General features: G+C 36.7%; 1 protein-coding gene and 1 pseudogene across 1 annotated transcript in view; both read right to left on the bottom strand.

Moving 5' to 3' along the window:
- Positions 1-23,890, bottom strand: part of DMD (dystrophin) — a 2,325,391-nt gene that overhangs the window by 1,210,565 nt on the left and 1,090,936 nt on the right.
- On the bottom strand, positions 18,075-19,600 carry LOC122746074 (annotated as a pseudogene).

Raw genomic sequence — 23,890 nt, 5'->3', positions numbered from 1 at the left:
TCTGGAAAGTTAGACTTGGACTTGTGAATGGTTTTAAATGCCAAACAGGGGAATTCATTTTTGATTCTGAAGGTAATCAGTCACTGGAGATTACTGAATAGGGGAATGATATGGTCAGATTTATATTTTAGAAAAATCAGTTTGGCAGCTTTATTCAGGATACATTTGAATAGGAAGAGATTTAAGGTATGAAGACCCATTGGAAGACTATTATAATAGTCTAGGTAAGAGATGACAAGAGCAGAAATAAAGTCAGATATAAACAATTGGAAAAATATTAATTACTCATGGGTAGGCAGAACCAATATAATAAAAATGACAATCCTACCTAAGTTATTTATCTAGTGTTATACCAATCAAACTATCAAAAACATTTTATAGAGCTAGAAAAAATAATAACAAAATGTAAATGGAAAAACAAAAGTTCAAGGATATCATGGGAATCAATGAAAAACATATGAAATAAGGTAGTCAAGCAGTACCAGATCTCAAACTGTATTATAAACTGGTAATTATCAAAACAATCTGGTACTGGCTAAGAAATAGAGAGGTAGATCAGTGGAATAGAATAGATATAAATTATACTACAGTAAATGACTATAGTAATCTAGTATATGACACATCCAAAGATCCAAGCTTTTGGAACAAAAACTCATTATTTGACAAAAGCTGCTGGGAAAACTGGAAAACAGTATGGCAGAAACTAGGTATAGACCAACATCTCACACCATGTACTAAAATAAGGTCAAAATGGGTACATGAAATACACATAAAGGATGATACCATAAGTAAATTAAGGGAATATGGAATCATTTATCTGTCAGATTTATGGGCAGGAGAAGAATTTAGGACCAAAGAAGATATAGAGAATAAAATTAAATGTAAAATAGATCATTTTGATTATATAAAATTAAAAAGCTTTTGCACAAACAAAACTAATATAACCAAGATTATAAGGGAAGTAGAAAACTGGGAAAGACTTTTTGAAACAAATATCTCTGATAAAGGCTTCATTTTTCAAATATATAGAGAACTGCATCAAATTTATAAAAATACTAGTCATTCCCCAATTGATAAATGGTCAAAGGATATGAACAGACAGTTTTCAGACAAAGAAATCAAAACTATCCAAAATTATATGAAAAAATGCTATAGATCATTACTGTTCAGAGAAATGCAAATTAAAACAATTCTGAGGTTTCCCCTCACACCTATCAAAATGGCAAATATAACAAAAAAGGAAAATATTGTATGCTGGAAGGGATGTGGGAAAGCTGGGATGCTAATTCACTGTTGTTGGAGCTGTGAAAAGATCCAGAGCTTCCTTTTCTCTTTTGCAGTGGCGTGCAATATGCCTTCCCGACTAAGGAGGACACAGAAGCTCCGTGAGCACATCAGCCGGCCACGGTCCTATCGGCAAGCACCAGAAGCACCCCAGAGGTCACAGAAATGCAGGAGGGTTGCACCATTACCACATCAACTTTGACAAATATCATCCAGGTTACTTAGGAAAAGTGGGTACTTGAAGAAGAACCAAAGCTACTGCCCAACTGACAACCTTGATAAGCTGTGGACACTGGTCAGTGAGCAGACCAGGATTAATGCTGCCAAAAGCAAGGAAGGGCTTACTCCTATCATTGATGTTGTGCTGTTGGGGTACTACAAAGTGCTAGGAAAAGGGAAACTCCCCAAGCAGCCAGTCATTGTGAAAGCAAAATTCTTCAGCAGAAGAGCAGAGGAAAAGATTAAGGGTGTTGGTGGAGCTTGTGTCCTTGTGGCATAAAACCAATGCTATCAAATAAAATAAATGTCTTCATTAAAAAAAAAAAAGATTCAACTATGCTCAAAGGGCTATAGAACTGTGCATGCCCTTTGATCCAGCAATACCACTGCTGGATTTATATCCCAAAGACATCCCCCAAAAGAGAAAAAGACCTAATTGTACAAAAATATTTATAGCAGCTCTTTTTGTGGTGGCTAAGTATTGGAAATCAAAGGAATGCTCATCAATTGGGGAATGGCTAAACAAACTGTGGTAAATGATGGTGATGGAATATTAAATGACAAGCAGGATGACTTTAGCAAAACATGGCAAGACATGCATGAAATAATGTATTGTGAAATGAGCAGAACCAAGAGAACATTGTACACAGAGACAGCAATATTGTTTGATGAGCAACTGTGAATGACTTGACTATTCACAACAATACAATGATCCAAGACAATTCCAAACAACAATTGATGAAACATACTATCCACCTCCAAAGAAAGAACTGATATTGATGGAACAGACTGAAGCATGCTATTTTTCACTCTTTCCTCTTTTTTCTTTTAATAAACTTTTCTTGTACAAAATGACAAATATGGTAATATTTTACATAATCATACATGAATAAACTATATCTGATTATTTACTGCCTTGGGGAGCAGGGAAGGGAGGGAGGCAAAGGAGGATAAAAATTGAAACCCAAAACTATTAATAAAAATGTTCATTATTTTTTAAAAAAAGAGAGATTACAAGAGCCTGAACTAGGGTGGTGACCTACAGATTGAGAAATCAGAGTGCAGAATGAAGCTTATTTTTTCTTCCATTATTTTTCCTTTCCTTTCCTTTCTTTTTTCTGGAACATAGCTAATGCAAGAATGTATTTTGCACAACTGTATACACAGACATATAATGGGTATTTGTATTTCTTGCTTTCTCAATAAGTGGGGGAAGTGGTGTAGGGAGGGAAAGAATGTGGAGATGAGAGAGACATAGGGATATGACCCTCCACTGAGATGGAAAGTGCCCCCCCCTTCAGCCTAGTGATCTGATCTCAAAGTCTTAAAGCCCCTTAAAGCCTCCTATTTCTCTCTCTCTGTTTTTTCTCTAGAGAGAGGCAATAACGGGAAGCTACTATCCCCCTTTTTAAATATAGGCATATTAACTTAAAAATTGCTTCATAGGGTCTGCACCAAGATATTATGTAGATATGATAAATTGTTGCTGAAACAGGAAATTTTGCAAAATAACCTATGGCTGAACCCCTGAGGTTGGGGCACTCTGACCCAGGAGAGAGACTTATCGCTGAACATCCCAAGAGAGAGATTTATTGCTGAACATATAGTAGTAACCCAATTACCGCATTTTGCTTAAATTAGATGTCTGTAAAGTGTATAAAAACTGCTTGGTTTCCTAATCTAGGTGTGTCACACCTCCTGGTTGTCCCAGTGAGTGTGGTGTACCTTTCTTTCAAAAGAAATAAAATCAGTGCTTTGGCCTCCTTTCTCCTCGAGTCTCGATTACAGGGGTTGGTGGATGTACTTCCCATCCCACGCAAAGAGATGACAGCTACAGATGTAATGTCCTTTTGTTATAACACCAAGCTTGATAGAAGTACCCATTACATTTAAGAACTTCTCCCCTATATTTCGGAATTCTTTGTTTAGCAGTCAAATGTCAAAAATCCTAATATATGTATATGTGTGTATATATATATGTATACTAGTCTACATATTCAGATCAAAATATTTCCAGACCTAGAAAAATAAAGTATTTCAAAATGATGCCTTTAGCCATTAATGCCATCTCTTAATTCAAAAATAAAAAGTAATATAAAGTCTATAATTTTGGTAACAACAATACTTTTATGAACATATTCCTAGCTATTTTTGCCCCCTTTTTTTGTTATACTTTAGTAAGCCTGGGTTGAGGATAAGAGAAGGGATCTATGCATCACTAAAAGTAGCAATAATATATAGACATACATACATATACAAACACATATATGTATGTATACAAATATATGTATATATATAGTAGTAATATATGTGTATATGTATGTATATGTGTGTATACACACATATATAGATATGAAAAAATTATAAACACGATAAGAACTTGAATAAGATCTGGATGTTTCTCTTATTTATGTGAATATATATTTTTAAAGCCATCAACAAGAAGAATAAAAGAGTCAACTGGGCAAGATGAACATATTAGTCAATATTAATCTCATCTACAGGGCTTCATGCATCATTATGAATTCTATTTTTTAAAGCACACTTGCTGATTAAGTTAGCTTCATTATCTTTGACACAGTATATCTAACATCCAAAAATGTAGCAGCATTTTAGCGAAGGAGAATGGCTTTTGGATCAATCAAGCAAATGTGTATGTAGCCTCATGTCCCAAGGCTAAAAGAAATGAGCAGCAGACCAGTTAGCATTTTAATGAACATTTGAGTCTCCTCCTTTCGTTCATGCTAAGATCATATATTTAGAGCTAGATGGTCCCTTAGTAAACATGTAATTCCGTAATTTTCAAACTTTCTGGGCTCAGGACTCCTCTATACTCTTAAAAATTGTGAAGAACACCTCTTCCTACCCACCCACCCCATACACATACATACACAAAGAGCTTTTGTTTATATGGCTTATATTTGTAGATATTTCCCATTTTAGAAATTAAAACATTTTAATGCATTAGGAAAATAGTTTGGGCCTTAACGACTCCCTTCAAGGGTCTTTGATCCCCCAGAAGTTCCTAGACCACACTCTTAGAAGCACTGAGGTAGACCAGTACTATTCTTTTATAGATGAGGGATCTGGGGTTCAAATAGGTTAGTAACTCATATAAAGTCACCCAGGTTATATGTGGCAGGACCAGGATAGAACTTAATTGTCAGATTCCAGAATACTTTGCTTTTGACCATGTGATCTCTGTCCATATCTATCTCTTCCAATTTTGTATTGGAATGTACCACTTTTTATGTAAGATATTATTATGTAAGATATAATAGTTTTATTATTTATGATAGTTTTTAATATATTATCATAGTTTTGAATCTCTTTTTTCCCCATAGAGGCTTTTAGAAATTGCTTTTAGGGATTTATGTTTCTGGTTGAACTCAAAATATTCACATAAATATATGCTCATAATACATATATGTGTTACATAAAGTATACATATATAGAACAGATATACACATATGTGCCACTCAGATTTATACATATGAAAATATATTCTTAAGATTTATTTACCTCTATTACAGCATCAACACCTAATAGCTATGTAACCCTGAGAAAGTCATTTAGCCTTTCTGATCTTCAGTATCCTCATCTCAAAAATGAGAGTAATGATACTTTTAGTACCTATCTCAGATTTATGAGGAAGACATTTTTCAAACCTCAAAGCTCTATTTACATGCAAATTGTTATTGCAATTATGGTCTTTGAGTTTGGATTTGATGATGATAAGTATGTCTGCCAACCAAAGACCAATCTATTTAACTTAAGAGAAATTCATCACCAAGCTGGGTACAGAATCAAGAAATTTTCCTTCTTTGATAACTGGGAGATTGGCCATTAAGTTATAAAGCATGATCTGTGTCATTCCTACAAATGAATCACGCATCTTTGATGTATTTAATAATCAACCAATAAATTGGGGAAAATCTTCAGGATAATTCAAGTCCATTTCTAGTATTTTATGGATGAGGGAAGTGAAGTTTAGAAATTAGTTATTTTTCTCAGTGTTAGCAGCAGAGAAGGAAGCAAAATACAATTGTCTAGGTTCGTTTAATGCCCTTTCTTCTATACCACACCATCTCTCATTCAACAGGCAAATTTTCCCTCATTGAACAAAAACTTGAGGGACTGTTTTATTTTGCCTTTCTATCTCCAAGACTTAATACAATGCCTGGAACATAAGAGATGTTTTACAAATGCTTGTTATCAAAATCAGAAGATGTGATTTCTTGAGCCATGGAAGTATATTAGATAGAATGATAATCTCCAAGAAGAAATTAAAGTGGAAAGATATGGGTGGGGAAGAAAGATTGACATTTCATTTTGAAGTATTGAAATTAATACTTCTTTTGAGTTGATTTACTAGAAAGAATAAGCTTTTTTAAGGCAGAGAACTTTTTGTCTTTCGTGGGGGTTTTTTGTCTTCAGAACTGAGCCAGTGAATATTTTGCTTAATTCATGTTTGGGGGCAGCTAGGTGGCACAGTGGATAGAGCACCAGTCCTGGATTCAGGAGGATCTGAGTTCAAATGTGACCTCGGACACTTAACACTTACTAGCTGTGTGACTCTGAGCAAGTCACTTAACCCCAATTGCCCAGCAAAAATAAATAAATAAATAAATAAATAAATAAATAAATAAATAAATAAATAAATAAATAAATAAATAAATAAATAAATGAATGAATGAATAAATAAATAAATAAATAAATAAATAAATAATTCATGTTTATTGAAGGATACAGAACAGTTTTCTTTACTTCTGGACAATGTATACAACCCTTTCTTAAGTGGTAGTCTTATCTCACTCACATAAAATTATTCTGACTCTGAAACAATCATATTACAATTATAAGGTTTTGATAAGAACATATCCTAGCCCCTTCCCCTAGGCAGGTAATTTTTCCTTAAATATTATTGAAATCATACCCATGTCTTAGTTGGGTCAGGAGACTAAAGCTGTTGACATTACTTCCTGATTGCCAGAATACAAATCATCCACAAGGATCTCTAGAGACCCTCTGAAAGTTTGCTGGTGGGATCACAATGGGTTTTCACACAAAGAAGGTACCCTCAGCCGAATCAACTTGGTATCCTTAAAGCCCATCTTTGCTGAATATCCTTCTATGACTAACAAACCTAAACTATTAAAGAACTGGTCTGAATTAGGCCCAGACAGCAAAGGTAAGAAATTTATAGCATTATCTTGAGAAAATGTAAGGAATGAAATCCCAGAGGAAGATTATTTTCCAAATTATCCCAATGACTATTTTGTACAATCAAACCTCCATTGGTATGTTAAAAGTAATAAATATTTTAATAAAGTATTCAATTACAGAAGGTCAATAGGAGCCCCCAGGAAGAAAAGTAAAAGCCTGCTATAACCCTCTTAGCTTATGTTAATAGTGTTGCTTCTGTACCTCACAGAAAGATTCAAAGGGGGTATATGAAATTTGTAATGATGGAGATAGATGGTTGTGACAATGAGCATAATTGTATAGTATATGTATGAGTGAAGGAAGTTTCATCTTGATTAATTTGTGTATTTGAGTGCCTACTGAGAGAACAGTCTACAGAATATAAAGTGACAGGTTGCATCACTCTGTTTACTGATGACATTTAGAGCTACAATTTAATTAAATTTTCAGCAGTTTCATCTCCTAACTGGTCATTTATTTTGTCTTAGTATCATATTCTTTTTTAATCTTATTTTTCCCATATTATATTTTTACTCTGATATCTAAAAAAAATTATTCATATATCTTAGATGGAAGTTGTAAAGAATGAATGAATGAAAAATCATTTATTTGTACTCATGGTATACCATGTACTGTGCTGTAAATATAAAAGTGAAAACAGTGCCTACCCACAGAGATCTTTTGTTTTAATGGAGAGAGCTGATGCACAAAAAGAATCATGGGCAGGGAAGAGTATTTTGGTTTGGAAATTTACAGGGACGTTGAGAGGAGTTATAGTGTAGTGGACTGACATACTCTTTATAGGAGCAGTGGCTGGATTGATTTGATTACTGCTCTAGAACTGGAAAGATGGCAGAAGGTTGGAGTAGGGGACAGGAGTGACAAAGAGGAAACAATGTGCAACATGCAACGAACAACATACAATGGAATAAGAGATGCTGAGGAAAATGAAAAGCATGGCCGGGCTGTTCTACCCTGATATAGTGGGTCATGTAAGATTGATTACCATTCAGGATTGGCATGGGAAAACCACAGAGCCAGAGTTTCATAGGTGAAAGGACATGGTTAAACTTGATGCAAAAGCATCCTAAGACTTTGTTTTGTGGGAAAAGGAGGGTCCAAACTCCTTTCAAACAAGGCAGATGAGCAATTGCTCCTCTTGTACTTTTATTTTTTTCTATACATTTTTTTGGGGTGGGGCAATGGGGGTTAAGTGACTTGCCCAGGGTCACACAGCTAGTAAGTGTTAAGTGTCTGAGGCCAGATTTGAACTCAGGTACTCCTGAATCCAGGGCCGGTGCTTTATTCACTGCGCCACCTAGCTGCCCCTATACATTTTATTTTTAATAATATTTTATTATATTTTCCCCAACCCATGTAAAGATAGTTTGCAACATTCATTTTTGTAAGATTTTGAGTTCCAAATTTTTCTTACTCTCTTCCCTATCCTGAAGCCAGCAAGTTATGATATGTTATATATTACTATCATGTTAAACATATTTCCAAATTAGTCATGTTCTAAGAGAAGAATCAGAACAAAAGGGAAAAAAACAGAAGAAAGAAGAAACAAGCAAACAAATAAACAAGAACAAAAAATGAAAATAATATGCTTCAATCTTCATTCAGATTCCATAGTGCTTTTTCTGGATGTGGAGAGTATTATCCACCATCATTCTTTTGGCATTGTCTTGGATCATTGTATTGCTGATAAGAGCTAAGTCTATCACAGTTGATCATCAAACAATGTTGCTGTTACTGTGTACAATGTTCTTGTGTTTCTGCTCACTTTGCTTAGCATCAGTTCATGTAAATCTTTCTGTTTTTTTTCTGAAATCTTCCTGTTCATTATTTCTTGTAGCACAATAGTATTCCATTACATTCATACACCACACCTTGTTCAGTCATTCTTCAATTGATGGGCATCCCCTCAATTTCCAACTCTTTGCCACTACAAAAAGAGCAGTCATAAATATTTTTGTACATGTGGGTTCCTCTTGTACTTTTCAAAGAGTTTCTTGGAGCATGGAAACACTAAATGATTTGTCCAGTGTCATGTCTTCCTGACTCCAAGGCCGTCTCCCCTCTCTATCCTCTCTGCCAGACTTTCTAACAGCTATGCTGTCACTTAAGTCAGAAATATCCATATGCAGAACGTCATCTTGGGTAGTCGGTTTGATCTCATTTAAAGTGTTAAAGGAAGGGTTGCATTATTTACTGGTTACAGAGTAGAGGAGTTTCATGTTCAGTTATAAATTGGACAAGGTACTTTCTGAGGTTCTTTTCTGACTAAAAATCTGTGGTCTTCACTATGTTCCATGAGAAAATAATGGGGTTTGGGGGACTCAGAGATGCCCCACACAAACACATACACACATTAACTCTGGCTGGTTTTGCAGGGCCAGCCCAGAGTCAGGAGAATTTTGAAGGAAATGTAGATCAACCTTCCTAACTAACTAAAGGAAGTTAACTAACTTAAGTCCACCTTCAAGTCATGTCAATCAATGGACTTGAATGTTACCAGCCAATTAAGTTGGATCAAGGTGGAGTGACCCACCTCTACCTGAGATGGGTTAAAAATCCCTAGAGAGGGGTCTCTTGCTCTCTCTTGGCATGCTCTTCCCTCTCCCTTGCTGCTCTCTTTCCCCTCTATCCTAGGTTTGTAGGTCTTCTTAACTTTCTGAGGCATGTGCTTTATCTCTTTACTAATATTTAATATGCTTTAATAAATGTTTAATGCCCCCAAACTGGTGCAATAGCCTCTAATTTCTAAGTAACAAATATATTATAAATCCCAGCTAAATTCCCTAACACTTGGGACAATTATAGGGCGACCCCATATAATTTTATTTACCACAATTCAATAAACCTAAAACCTGAATATTGAGATTAACTCTATTGTCCTTTTGAAGGTTAATATAGAGGATAAAGATAACGGCTGAATTATAATATTACTTGTATAGGAAGTACCTGAATAAGGAAATTTCTTCTTCTGATACAGGTTGACAGGTTTTCAGGGTTTTTTTGTTTGTTTTGTTTTGCAATTTAGAGAGCTGAGACGTTAAGTAACCCCAGTATTATACACAGTGGTATTCTGAGGCTAAAGTGAAATAATTCAAAACACTTTAAAAATGCAACAATTCTATTTAAATACCTATTATTATTATCATCACTATCATTATTATTAATTATCCCACAGTCAAGCCAGGTTCATAGGCAACAACAGAAAGATAAGGTAATATTTATAAGGCCACAGAGATAGTAAACAGTCATCAAGAAACAAAATAGTTTATTTAAGGGCTATTCTATTATTGCCATTGTATCCCCAGGCCTAAAAGTGCATTGCACATATCAGAAGTTCAATAAATGTTTAAGTTAAAAGTTCATTGAAAGTTTAAATAAATACTTAGTAGCATCCCTATCATATTGGGAAAGGAGATATGCCCAGACAATTTCAAAAAGAGGAACATAGCATAACTGACTTAGAGCTGAAAGGCATTTTGAGACCAAGAACCTTATAAGGAAACTGAGGTATACAAAGAATAAGTGAATCAGGCTCAGTTAACTAGAAGGGATTTGAATGGAAGTCTAGACTCTTACTAGTAAGGCATTCTGCCTCTATAAGGTGAATATAGTCTTTGACCTGGGATCACTAAGGTACATAGTACAGTCTGTATTCTGACCTCATCATTCAACTGAAATAGTTCTCTCCAAATTTAATGGCTTTTCCTCAGTCTTCATTCTTCTGTAGCTCTATATAGTCTTTGACCCTATCTACCCTATCTCTTATGCATGCTCTCTTCTCTCTAAATATTTACAACATGGCTCCACCAGTTCTACTCCTACCTGTCTGACCACCACTTCTCAGTCCCCTTTAACAGATCTTCAACAAGGTGATGCCTGTTAAATGTGGATCTCTCCCAATGCTCCGTCTTGGGCCCACTTCTTTCTTTCCTCTATATTCTTTCTCTTCATGATCTCATCAGTTCAATTCAATTGTCATCTCTAAGCAGATGATTTTCAAATCAATGTATCCAGTCTTAATCTCTCTGCTGACCTCTGGTCTCACGTCTCCAACAACTTATTAGACATCTCCAAAACACTAAACTCATTACTTTTCCCACAAAACTCCTCCCTCTTCCCAACTTTCCTTTACCTGGTAAGGGCTACCTCAAACTCCCAGGCACCCAGTTTCACATGCTAGGTGTCATTACTCTCCCCCTACACATATCCAAGCTGTCACTTCCTCCTTTGTAACATTTTTATATGCCCACTCTGTTCTGGCACTGTCACCACCCTGATGCAGGCCTTCACTACCTTGACCTTGAACATTTCAATAACCTGATGGTTAGTTTCTCCCCACAACAGCACATTCTCCACTCAGCTAACAAAGTGATCTTCCTAAAGTATACATCTGACCATATCATCCCATGCTTCCCCTTTTAATAAACTTTGTGGTTCCCTATTACCTCTGGGATCAAATGTAAATCCTCTGGGTTTTAAAGCCCTTCATTAAGTGACCCCTTGCTAGCTTTTCAGTGTCTTTATTCCTTTTCCTATCCATATCCTCTGGCAGCCAGTGACACTGGCCTATCATTCATGCCCAGAATTCTCTCCCTCCTTGATTCCATGTCCTAACAACCCTTGGATTCTTTCAGATCTCAGCTAAGATCCCATCTATTACAAGATGTCTTTCCTGTTCCTCCTTAGTAGTAGTGCCCGCACTCTGAGAATACAGCAAAGTTATCACACACATACATATACACACATATATACATTTATTCATCCATATAAATACAAATACACACACATATATATGTGTGTGTGTATGTGTATCTGCATAGTTTGTATATAGTTGTTTGCATATTGTCTACACCCATTAAATTATGAGCTCCTTGAGAACAGGGACTGCTTTTGTCTTTCTTTGTGTCCCCAGCACTTAACCTAGTGCCTGTCACATAGTCGGTGCCTAGTAAATGCTTGCTGATTTGAATTGCATGTTTCATTCTTCCCTGTCTCAGAATAAGATCTTGGTGAGAAAAGTATCACAGGAGTTAGATCTGAATGATTGCATGCCCAAAATTCAGGGTTTATTCCTCTGAATAAATTTTAATCAAATAGGAGAAAGACTGAAGTACTGAGGATAAAATCTCTAGGGCTCAAAAAGGCTTCATTCTTTGAGTCCTTAGAGATTAGAATTCTAATTAGAAGAAATATGGAAGTTATATACCAAAGTAGAGACTGAGGCAACACAGGATGGATACTAACGTATACACACATACAGCTCCTAACTAAGGAAGCATCTGATACTTCTTTCTGAAACTAGTGCAGTCCATTAACATCATCCTACACACGTATACACAAATGGAGGGGCCAGAACTAATATGTCTGAAGTAGAATGGGTATGGAATCAATGCCAGAAACTTGTCAGAGAGAGCTTCAGAGTGCTCAAAGGACTTGGACAATTTTGCTGGGACTCCAGCAAAATTTTTAATCTATCCATCAGGGCAGCTCAAGAAACCAGAAAGTTCTGGAAGTTTTATAGGAAGGAGTGTGATCTGTTCAAGTGAGTCTGTTTGCCTTCTCACAACTTTGGCAACTCACTTATTAAAATAAATAGAGCCTCTCAGAGACCATCTACTCTCTTTATTCTTCTTAGACAATATGAGATTACAATTGTCCTATAACTATGGCTGTTTTTACCCTAGAGATAGAGAGAAGTAGTTACATGCCCTAACCAAGTTCCCCATCTTTATGTACCTAACAGTAAGGTGAGGTAAAGGCAACCGTGTGGAGCTAAGTAATTAACTTAGAACTGAGTGATAATTTATATTAGTTGGGTCATGTGTAGCACTGCAGAACAACTTAGATCTTCCAAATGGGAAAGAACTGCATTAATTCACAAATTTTTGAAAAAAAAATATTGATGGAATTATGTGAACCATATAGTTGAACATTCGTCTTCAGTAATTCTACTGTTAAATTGGAAAAAAAGCCAGTCTCTCAGTATTTACATATATACACATGTGTATGTATATACATACACATACATATATATATATATTAATATATGACATGGATAAATATGTATATTATATGCATCTATTTCCAAACATCTACATGCATATTTTGGAGAAGGAAATGGCAAAACACTCCAGTATCTTTGCCAAGAAAACCCCAAATAGCATCACAAAGAGTCAGACACAATTGAAATGACACAACAGCCTTTTGGTAAGATTACACTGTAATGTTTTAAAAGTTAGACAAAAAATTCCAAAATGAAATCTTTTAACAATTTGCTATTTGAAAGTAATAGTAAAATAGAAACATTTCTCAAAATAAATTAATATTGACAAGGATTTACTATACAACAAGTATGTATGCTTTGACAGACTATGCAGGAACAAAAATTTATTCATTTCCATAGCCTACAGATATTTTAAATGTTTGAGTAGCTTTTACAAGCAAATACATTAAAAACTTTGAATAGAGTAGGATAAATTAAGATTGAATATTAATGTAACCTGGATAAAATAGAGCAAAGATATGTATCTTATATAGGGTCAAACAATATTTAAGAACTAGAAACAACATTGGTAGTACTGGGATATATGACTAGCATTGATATTTTTAGGAAAGACATATTAGAAATAGATGAAATTTAGAGTGTTCAACCTGGAGCAAAGAGACCTAGGTTTTAATCCCAACTCTGATATTTGATATTTGTATCACTATGAGCAACCTCATTTATCTGGACCTTAGTCTCTTTACATGCAAAATGGAGATAATTTGACTTTTAATACATACCTGACAGGATTGTGACAGGAAAACCTTTATAAACCTCAAATAGCTCTATACATATGAACTGTTATAATTACACTAGGTTCTGTTTTGTTATTCTATTGTCTAGGTAAAAATAACTATAAGATAGAAGACAAATAGAAGGATAGGTAGACTACATAGAACATTTATTAAGTATTTTCTTTGTGCAAGGCACTGGACTAAGTCTTGGGTATACATGTAAAGTCAAATAAGATATTGCCTGCCCTCAAAGGGCTTATATTTTAATGGGGGAAGACAACATATAAAGAGGTTGCAAAAAGTGTTGGGGTATTGCTCTGAAAGTTCAAGAAGTGGCAGTGGATTTGGTAAGGTGAAAGATCTACCTTTCAAAGAAGGAAGGGGAGCCTGGGTTTGAATCCAAGTTTCCAGTGAGATCGAGATGGTCAGATAGTGGAACCAAGATAGGGAGACCATAGGACATGGTAATGGTGACCTAATTCTGGGCAAGATAAGCCAAAAAGATCATTATTATTAAATACATTAAAATTTTGACAGTAGGAAAATGATTATTTTTCAAATAGTTCATGGTGATTTAGGATGCTTTTTTTTTTTTATAAGGGCCAAATTAGAAGGTGAACTAAGATTTAGCCAGAAGGCATAGTGAGTGGGGCAGTGATAGAAAGCTTCCCTGCATTTGGAGGGAGAGGCCCCAGGCTTGAATCCTTGCTTTGGTATTTACTAGCAATGTGATTCTGAACAAGTCACACCATTTCTAAGGCCTCAATTTTCTCAACTATAATGAGTTAGTTGGAATAGTTGATCTCAAAAGTCCCTCTATGATCTAAATCCTATGCCCTTAAGGCATCTCTTGCTGGACTGCAAAGACAATCATAAATGCCTTTTTAATTATTCCACTTACTTTAGTATAGGATTTTTGAAATAATGTATGCAATTGAAAGTTATCTTTTACTAGTATTAGATTCAATGTATTTATTGAAGTCTGTTCAATTCCTTCTTTATGTTATTTCAATTAATATGAATATTTAAAATGGAGGAAAATAACAGTCTTATTTTTATTACAAATTTTTATTGCCCTATATTCTTCTAAATAATGCAGCAGTCCCAGGATCAATGAGAATAAGAGTTTAATGTAGTTTTAACACAATTTCATTTCCAAAACTCTGGGTGTAAGATGAGAGTTATTTACTCAAGCTGACAAAAAGCAGTTCAATATCTCAGTATACCATATGCAGTGCTAGTAACATGTTAATTCAGTGTTTCAATTGCTGTGAAATCCTTGAGAAGGTGAGTTCAACAGAATACAATGAGAGACTGATCCCTATTACAATCAATGATTGAAAACTTGAAAGTTTAAAAGTTGTGAGGCAAAAACTTTTTTATTAAAGGAATGCAGAGGGGCAGCTAGGTGGCACAGTGGATAGAGCATCCACCCTGGAGTCAGGAGTACCTGAGTTCAAATCCAGCCTCAGACACTTAACCCATACTAGCTGTGTGACCCTGGGCAAGTCACTTAACCCCAATTACCTCACAAAAAAAAAAAAAAAGGAATGCAGAACAATATTGACTTCTTACAGATTTAGAGGGAAGGGGGTAAATGCGACTTTACAGGCAGTGCCTTTTTGCCACCCTTCCAATGTGGTGGGGAAAGTAACTACTTCTAGCATAGGTTTAGGAAGATAGAAGCCTAGAACATTCTACTGTGGCACATTAGCTTGCTTAAATCATGTGTGTACATACACACATGCATACACACATACACACATACACATATATATATATATATGCATGTGTGTGTGTGTGTGTGTGTGTATACAGGATGGGGCGGGGGCTAGCTAATGAGGCCTAGACCTGGGAACCATGACCTCTACCTGGTACAAACTCAATATAGATGCTTGTAGAAACTACTTCTTGAAGTTTGTAATGATGCAGAAGAGAGCATTCAAAGCTATTCTTTGTTTCTTATCTGTTTAGTTTTTGGTGCAGAAAAGCCTTCTAATAGGCTTCTGAGTCAAAATATGTTGCAATGTTACTATGCCATAAGTAACAATAGATATGAAGAATTTAAAAAAAACCCAGAAGACAAGAAACAACAAACACAACTAAAATCATAAATGAAGTTAACATTAAATAGTAATGAAATTCATATTTTTGGTTATAGCCATCTAATCTTATTTAACTAAAAACCAGGCTCTACCTCATGGCTATTGTCATATTTAATTGGTAACCAAAATATGTAGCCACCAAAACTGTAGTGTGTCCTATCAAATGCCATTTTTTAATCTGATGTGTAACACTTCCACTGTAAATTCTCTTACACTTAAGATTCTTACTTTAAAAATGAGAATCAGAGATTGAAGTCCTAGGGGACTACATGCTTTTCATGCATTTTAAGTAGTTCTTTACTGCTGTGGTTATTACAGTAAGTTAATAGTTTTTGTTCTTTTTTTCACCAATAATATACTGAAATCTTATTATCTTCTTTAAACATGTCATGTTTAACAAATGAACTTTAAGGACAAGCTATCAAGATTACCCAGTTACTTTAATACACTTTTTTTTAATATAAAATACTCATTTTATGGACAATAGTAGCAGTGGAAAGAACACTGGATTTTGATTCTGAGGGATTCAAATTCCAGCTGTCACTCCTTGTGGAACCATGAACATCACAACCTCCCTAGGCTTCAGTTTTCTCATCTGAAAATGAGATTGGACTGATACCTTTTGCAGTCCCCTCCAACTCTTTCATATGTCATATCTTTTCTTCCCTGTGCCAAATTACCAATAAAATAAATTATTTTCTACAAGCTTAAGGGAATATTAGAAGTTCAAGAATTAGTATAACAGTTTGTACATTGTATAAATGGCCCAGTAAATTTGCTATTATTCCTGCCACAACTATTTTAGAAACTTGTCATTTAAAATACAGTGTGCCATGATCATTTTTAGAAGCACTTGGCCACTAGGACAACCCTGAGGCAAAAGAAAGAAAAGGAATTCTTTTTTGCTGTGAAAGCTTTTGTTGGATATGCATAAGGTAGTCCCTTTCTCATGGATACTAGTCCTCCCCAAGTAACATCTATTCTGTAATGGAAACTATATTACCATCTTAATATATTTCTTCTTCTACTTGTGACTATTAAGAATATAAGAGACATAGTTTATGGGTAATTTAATCATTTTATTAATAAAACCAGCAGATTATTAATAAAAGGATGGTCATTGGATATCTCTCTCTGACCAAAGACCTCTAAGTGGTGGGGTCAGAGCTCATATACCCTTGGAAGATGTTGTTTGTTGCTTGTCCTTCATTCTCTAAGAGGACCTTGACATCAGGGGGATGTCATGACTTGCACTGAATTGGATTTAAGTGAGGAAGGGCTGTGCAAGGTCACCAACCTCACTCTTTCCTCCAGAGCCATCTGGGTCCAGTGACAAGATATATATCAAGATGACTGGAGATGGTCCTGGATGTTTAAGGCAATTGGGGTTAAGTGACTTGCCCAGGATCATGCAACTAGCAAGTGTCTGAGATGAGATATGAACTTGGGTCCTCTTGACTCCAGGGCCAGTGCTCCATCCACAGCACCACCTAGTCACCCCTTGGAAGAGGAGGTGGTTCATCAAATCTAATATATTGGTTGATGTGATCTGAGATTATGTTAAAATGAGGTCTTGGAATATGTGATTTGGGTCACTCAAATCTTGGTCAAAGAGACATCAGAGAAAGAATGTAGACCCTACTCAAGCTGATAGGAGCACAGTAGCTTCCACCTGGGTGTGATTTGGCATAAATTGTGTAAGACCAAATATCATCAGTAGGGAAGGTAAAAATTAACCAAAGTATTAGTAAGAAGGAAGTGTGGGGAGGAGCTCTGAATGTCTCCAAAACACTGGTTACAAATAATCATTTCTCACATGTATTCTAGGGGCATCTTGCCATTGATTAAGTTTTTAAACTTTACTTTCATGTGAGCCATTTAGGACTCTCTCTCTCTCTCTCTCTCTCTCTCTCTCTCTCTCTCTCTCTCTCTCTCTCTCTCTCTCTCTCTCTCCTCAGCAAAAACAAGTCTAATATTCCTTCTACACAACAATCCTATAAACATCATGGTCACTTGAGTCTCTAGGCTTCCTTCTTAAGGATTGTAAATGGTGTACCTCCTCCCTCTTCAGACCAAGGAAGAGTTGGTTAATCCATAATGATCTAAAGATACTATGAAGGACATGACTTCTGTGTTCTGTGACCAGTCATGTGAGCCATTTGTCTATACCTAGCCAAACTCTTTGAATGGAATAGGCTCTTTTTTTGCTTCCTCCTTTTTTTTTTTTAAAGGCAATGGGGAATAAGTGACTTGCCCACGGTCACACAGCTAGTAAGTGTCAAGTGTCTGAGGCCAGATTTGAACTCAGGTACTCCTGAATCCAGGGCCAGTGCTTTAACCACTGCGCCATCTAGCTGCCCCAGGAATAGGCTCTTAATAAACATTTGTCAAACTGGACAAGATTGAGATTAGAAGCTGTTCCTTTCATTTCTGTGATCTGTAGTGATATAGTTTTGTTGGCAATAACTATAGTTGGTCATTACACTGTCAAATCTGGTTCAATCAAGAAATACTATTAGACATAGTTGGTGCAGTAGAAAGGATATCCTCTTGAGAATCAGAAGAACTGTATTTTACTCCCTCTCTTTCTTTCTTTCTTTCTTTTTTTTCATGTAGTAGATGCACTAATAATTGAGAACATGCCCAGCTGCCTTAGTCCATGCTATCAAGCTCCTCCAGCAGGGCTGCCTTCTCTCCCTCTAACTTCACCAGCAGCTTATGGTTAAATTCCCATCTGTCCTCCAGCCACTGAATGAGGGGCCCGCTGATGGCCGACGTCTGATTGCACAGATTCTTGGCAAACACTGAACTATTGTGGATCTTAGTCTCTGCATCCAGGTGGGTTAGGCTGTGGACCGTCTGGTAGGCATCTTGTTCCTCCTGGCACAGAATCCTGGGTGATTCTATGGCTGTCTCAAAGGACGTTTTCCCCATGGTGTTTTGAAGCACAACATGGAGTAGGATATCAATTCTCTCATACTCTGAGCTCTTCTGGACCTGAATGGACTGGAAGCAGGTGTAGAGTACACGGCCAGTCTTGTTGTTCTTGTCTTCAATGAAACAGGAGAAAATAATTCCCACAAAGCTCTCATCCATGATCTGGTACATGGCCTAGGTGTGAATATCAATGTGTGATGGCCACACAGTTATGTGGATGAGAATGATACCAGCCCACAACTCACATGGGACGACTAGTCAGATCAGCAGAAAGTTGCTCAGGAGAAATCTCCACTGGATCCTTCCTCTTATCTGAATGACAAAGAATAATGACATAGTGGATGTGGACAAACTTGTTGGTGTCTATCGAGGCTCTGGCGTGCCCAGCCTGCCACTTGCCCCCGAGTGCCAGAACAGCCGGTCATGACCCACAGAGCTCTTTCTCTCTCAACAGAGTGGGGGTGGCAGCGACTGACCATTCGGCTGCTTAGACCCTTGGTGACCCTTCGGCTTCCCTCTCCTCTGCTTGTGTGTCGCAGGCCCAGATCAGTGGTGCAGCCCCCTCCCTTTCTTTAGGTATCAATTTCCTCACTACTTGAATGAAATTACTGGATTACATAATGTCTCATATCTCTTTCAGCTCCAATATTCTATAGTCTCACTGCAAATTCCCCACATACAGTAATTCTGCAAGGGCCATCAGATCATGAGATCACAGATCTAGAGCTACAAAAGTTTTTAGAAAGCATCTAGTCCAATGCCCTTATTTTATGGTTGTGAAAACTAAAGTCCAGAGAGGGAGTTCAAGTGACTTGTCCATGGTTTCACATGTGCCTAAATTATGATTTACTGAAATATTAAATGCCTATGTTAGAACGCTATCTCTCTCTGGATTTCCTGCTCTCCCCTACAAGGGGTTAGGCTAGTTTGGTGTGGTTTTTACCCTGAAAGGTGACAAAGATGTCTCCATTATTTCCAAGAGCCAGGGCTTCCCTTGACAGCAGCTTCTTTGGCTTTCTGTTCACCCAAAGGGCCCCCAAAAGTCCATCCATGTGGAATTGGGCCCTTAAGACTATGGCATTTGGCACAAACAGCCTGACTGACTAGATAACTTCCATATTGCACTGGTCTAGCCTTGTTGAAGGATGTGCTATGGCTTAAGTAAGCCACTTTTGGTTAACTATTAGATGACCTATGAGTGCTTCATTTCATTCAAACATTGAATTTGAACAAGAAACTGGCCTGAGACTGCCTTGTTAGTGTCAGAATGTAGGTACTCTGCCCCCAGAACCAATGCTATTGTGCCAAACTGGTTATCTAAACCCTAGCTTCTTAAACTGTGGGTCATGACCTCATATGGGGATCACAAAAATTTTGGCAACAGTAAAAGGTTATGTATACCTATTTTATATACCTATTTAACCTTGGTCCCATAAAAATTTCTCAGGTGAAAGGGGGTCCGGAGCAGAAAAAGTTTAAGAAGCTCTGATCTAAGGCAAAGATAATTCAACATGGAGATAAATGCTCTACTTCTACTAGATAAGAAATAACGACCTATCTGCATGCAAAAGCAGTGTAAATGCTCCCTCTCAGCTCATTACTTCATCTCCTACTCATACTGACATATTGGGTGACTAGGGCAGCAGCTGCTACCTTGGATTCTGAAGGCAACCCTGTAGATGACGATGGGTCTTTTTTTTTCCCCAATTTTTAAAACATTTTTATTTAAAGTTTTAAGTTTCAAATTCTATTCATCCTTCCCTTCCCTCTGCCCTCCCTGAGGCACTAAGCAATCAGATATAGGTTATACATGTGCAATTATGTAAAACATTTCCATATTAGTCATTTTGTACAAGAAAACTCAAAAGGAAAAAAATGAAAGAAAGTAAAAAATAGCATGCTTCAGGCTGTATTCAAACAATATCAGTTCTTTTTCTGGAAGCAGATAGCATATTTCATCATTAGTCCTTTGGGATTGTCTTGGCATTGCTGAGAATTGCTAAGTCATTCAGTTCTTTATCAAACAATACTGTGTTACTGTGTACAAGGTTCTCCTGTTTCTGTTCACTTCGCTATACTTCAGCTCATGTAAGTCTTTCCATGTTTTTCTGAAATCATTCTGCTTGCCATTTCTTATAGAATAATAATATTCTATTACAATTATATACCACAGCTTGTTTAGCCATTTCCCAATTGATGGGCATGCTTTTGATTTCCAAATCTCAGCCACCACAAAAAAAAAAAAAAAGAGCTGATATAAATATTTTTATACAAATAGGTCCCTTTCTTTTTTGGGATGATGTCTTTGGTATTTAGACCTAGCAATGGTATTGCTGGTTTTATGGTATGCTCAGTTTTATAGCCTTTTGAGCATAGTTCATGGGTCTTTTTCACATTAAATTCAAATAGACTACATTAGCCAGGGGTATGCTAGTAAGTATTTAACAATTGACTCCACCAAACAGGAAAAAAAAAAACTGGACCCAGGACACATTTTAAAGATGAATCTGCATTATAAACATTTTCCCATCACTTTCTTAATTCTAAACAATTAACAGAACAAATTGTCATGGGGCCCAGAATACTACCCAGAATCTTCTCCTTGAGAAACTAAACTAGAGGACAGATACGCCTAGAGATAAGGGGAACCAGTTGGGACAGAGCTAGCTTCGAGACCTCCACCCTTCATTCAGGTCTCCCTTACCCCTGGGGAGATAGGTTTGGGTGTGGCTGCTGCCTTTGTGTCCTGAAGAGAGAGATGGCTTCTCCATGAGAAGTCCAAGGATTTCTTTCATGGTTTCCCTTCCCCTCCCTTCCCTTGCCCTGAAATAAACTACCATCTTATTTTAACTGCTTTTGTGTGCAAGAGGGTATAATTCTTTAAAGAGGAATTTCTAAGAACCCCAAACCCATACCCCTAACCCAAACCCTGTAACCCATTTTCCACCATAACAAAATCAAACCCTGATTTGTAGCATTTGCTGATTTCTTAAGGCTTATTAGTTGCTCATACTTTTATATTTAACAAGAGAGTTTCTATGAGCTGGCTTGAATACAACAGTGACATTTCTTAGAAAAGAAATTTAATCAAAAGGCACAGTGATAACAGTATAATTCTTCTCCAGACACACCTCCCTCCAAAGAAAGACAAAAACAAAACAAAACCAAAAACACTGTAGAATATTCTCCTACAAGATACACAGAGTTTGTGTGTGTGTGTGGGAAGAGCAGTGAGCAGTGGGCAGTGGGAAAAGGAAGCAAAAAGAACAGAACTATAAAGTTCAGTAGTATTTAGGAACCATGTGTAGGGGATGTGTAAGGCCAAAGCAGCTTAGTCCATAATCACACAGCCTATATGTCCTTTCTCTGAGGAAACCTGATAATAATCATTCTGGTGTGAGGTACTCTGCAAAAATGCAGAGAAAGGACACTTCTGTAATGTTTCTGCCTCTGCCTGACATATTATTTAGAGCTTCCTGGTGTCCCCTTTGACATCTTTTTGGTGTGGGAGTGCCCTGGGGTCCTGCCCATTAGTAACTAGCCAAGGGAGGAATTGTCTTTATGTTTGTTTTTCTCTGATGGCACTGTGATCAGTGTATTAGACTTGGAATCAAGAAAACCCAATTTCAAATTGTCAACTGGTTGACAAAATCCTGCCTCTAATACATCCTAGATGTGTGACCTCAGGCATATCACTTAACTTCCTTTAGCCTCAGTTACCTCATTTGTAAAATTGGGATAATGCCAGCCCTGTCATCACTGTATTGTTGTGTGGATCAAATGAGACAATGTGTTTTGCAAACCTTAAACTGCTATATAAATACAATGTGTTATTTTTCCGTGTCCTTGGGAAGACAGAGTTTCTTTTGGAAACTTTACTTGCCTATGTTCCTAAGAACTGGAAGTCAATCTGTGATATTTTATTAACAGGGACAATTAGCATAGGTAGGTGATCAGTAATGAAGCTTAGCTTTCCAGCTGCTGCCTGAGCTATTTTGAGATCCCTTGTTAGGGATAGGTCTTGGGGAACAAAAGGGAGTTACCTAGAGCCTGGACAAACAAGAAAAACTTTAAAAGCCTAAAAGCCTCCCCACCCCCACCTCCCACCCCCACTCCAACCATTAGCTATTTCCTATTCTAAAACGTATCAAAAGCTTCCCTCTTGTTTTTAGGCTGAAGGCTCCTATTAAAATTCAAATAGGTTACCTGTAGGGATAACAGTAATCCATCAGCATCATTAGCATATGCATGATTTAGTTCAGATTTATTAGTTGCCAACTAGAAAAGCCTGGGGATACCAAACAGAAAAGTTTTGATGGGGATAGAGGATTGGGTAGTGTCCAAAGAACTAGGGAATAATACTAAGAAGCGTCCCAGGTAGTCAAGACACAACACAAACTGTTATATGTCTGGAGAAGGTGCTGATGATAAACTACTTCTTAATTTTGCCTACATCAGGTGGTCATTTCTATTAGTCATGTTAAAACAAAACAAAACAAAGTAGTAATGTGAATATAGTTGGGCAATTAGGTGACATAGTGAATAGAGCTTGGGACTTGAGTCTACATTTTGCCTGTGTTATTAGATGTGTGACACTGGGCTAGTTATAAAAGCTCCCTCGGTCTTGGTTTTCTCACAAAATAATAGCTCATTCCTCATATAAAGATAACAATAGTAATAATAATTATAATAATATGTTAAAATTAATATATCACTTTGAAGTTTGAAAAGCACTTTACAATTATTATCTCATTTGAACCTTTCAATACCCTGGGAGGTAAGTGCTATTATTATTCCCATTTTACAGATGAGAAAACTGAGGAACAGAGATTGCCTAGGGTCACACAGCTAGTTATTGTCAGAAGTCGAATTTGAATTTAGGTCTTCATGACTCCTGGGGTCCAGTGCTCTATCCACTGTCAACACCTGGCTTTCTGATAATATAAGTAACTAAATTGAATTGCAATTGCTTTTAAAACTGGCAGATTAACAGTACCGACAAAATGTAACTGAAACAGAATATCTGTTGTTTACATTAGCCAGCAGAAGTGTTCAGGCTTCGGTTCTATTTCTACTAGTGCCTAAGATGTTAAACAATTGTTTGATTCTGGGGGCTGGAAGATAATTTTCACCCTGATGGGCTACTCCAGTTGTACTATTCAGAAGTGTCTCTAATATTATAGTAGTTAACTCATTAACTCTTTTGCAATGTCTTACATTACTTAGCATAGAGCAGAAGAAAGATCAAGTGAAAATGTTTGGTGAATGCTTAAATTTGAGGGTCCCTTGAAATAACACTATAGCAGCCCAGGGAAGAGGGCCCCAGATTTGAAACCATTGTG

Source organism: Dromiciops gliroides, chromosome 3, assembly GCF_019393635.1.
Source record: "Dromiciops gliroides isolate mDroGli1 chromosome 3, mDroGli1.pri, whole genome shotgun sequence".
Taxonomy (NCBI): Eukaryota; Metazoa; Chordata; class Mammalia; order Microbiotheria; family Microbiotheriidae; genus Dromiciops; species Dromiciops gliroides.
The sequence above is the reverse complement of the archived record's forward strand: the minus strand, read 5'-3'. Positions and strand labels throughout refer to the sequence as shown.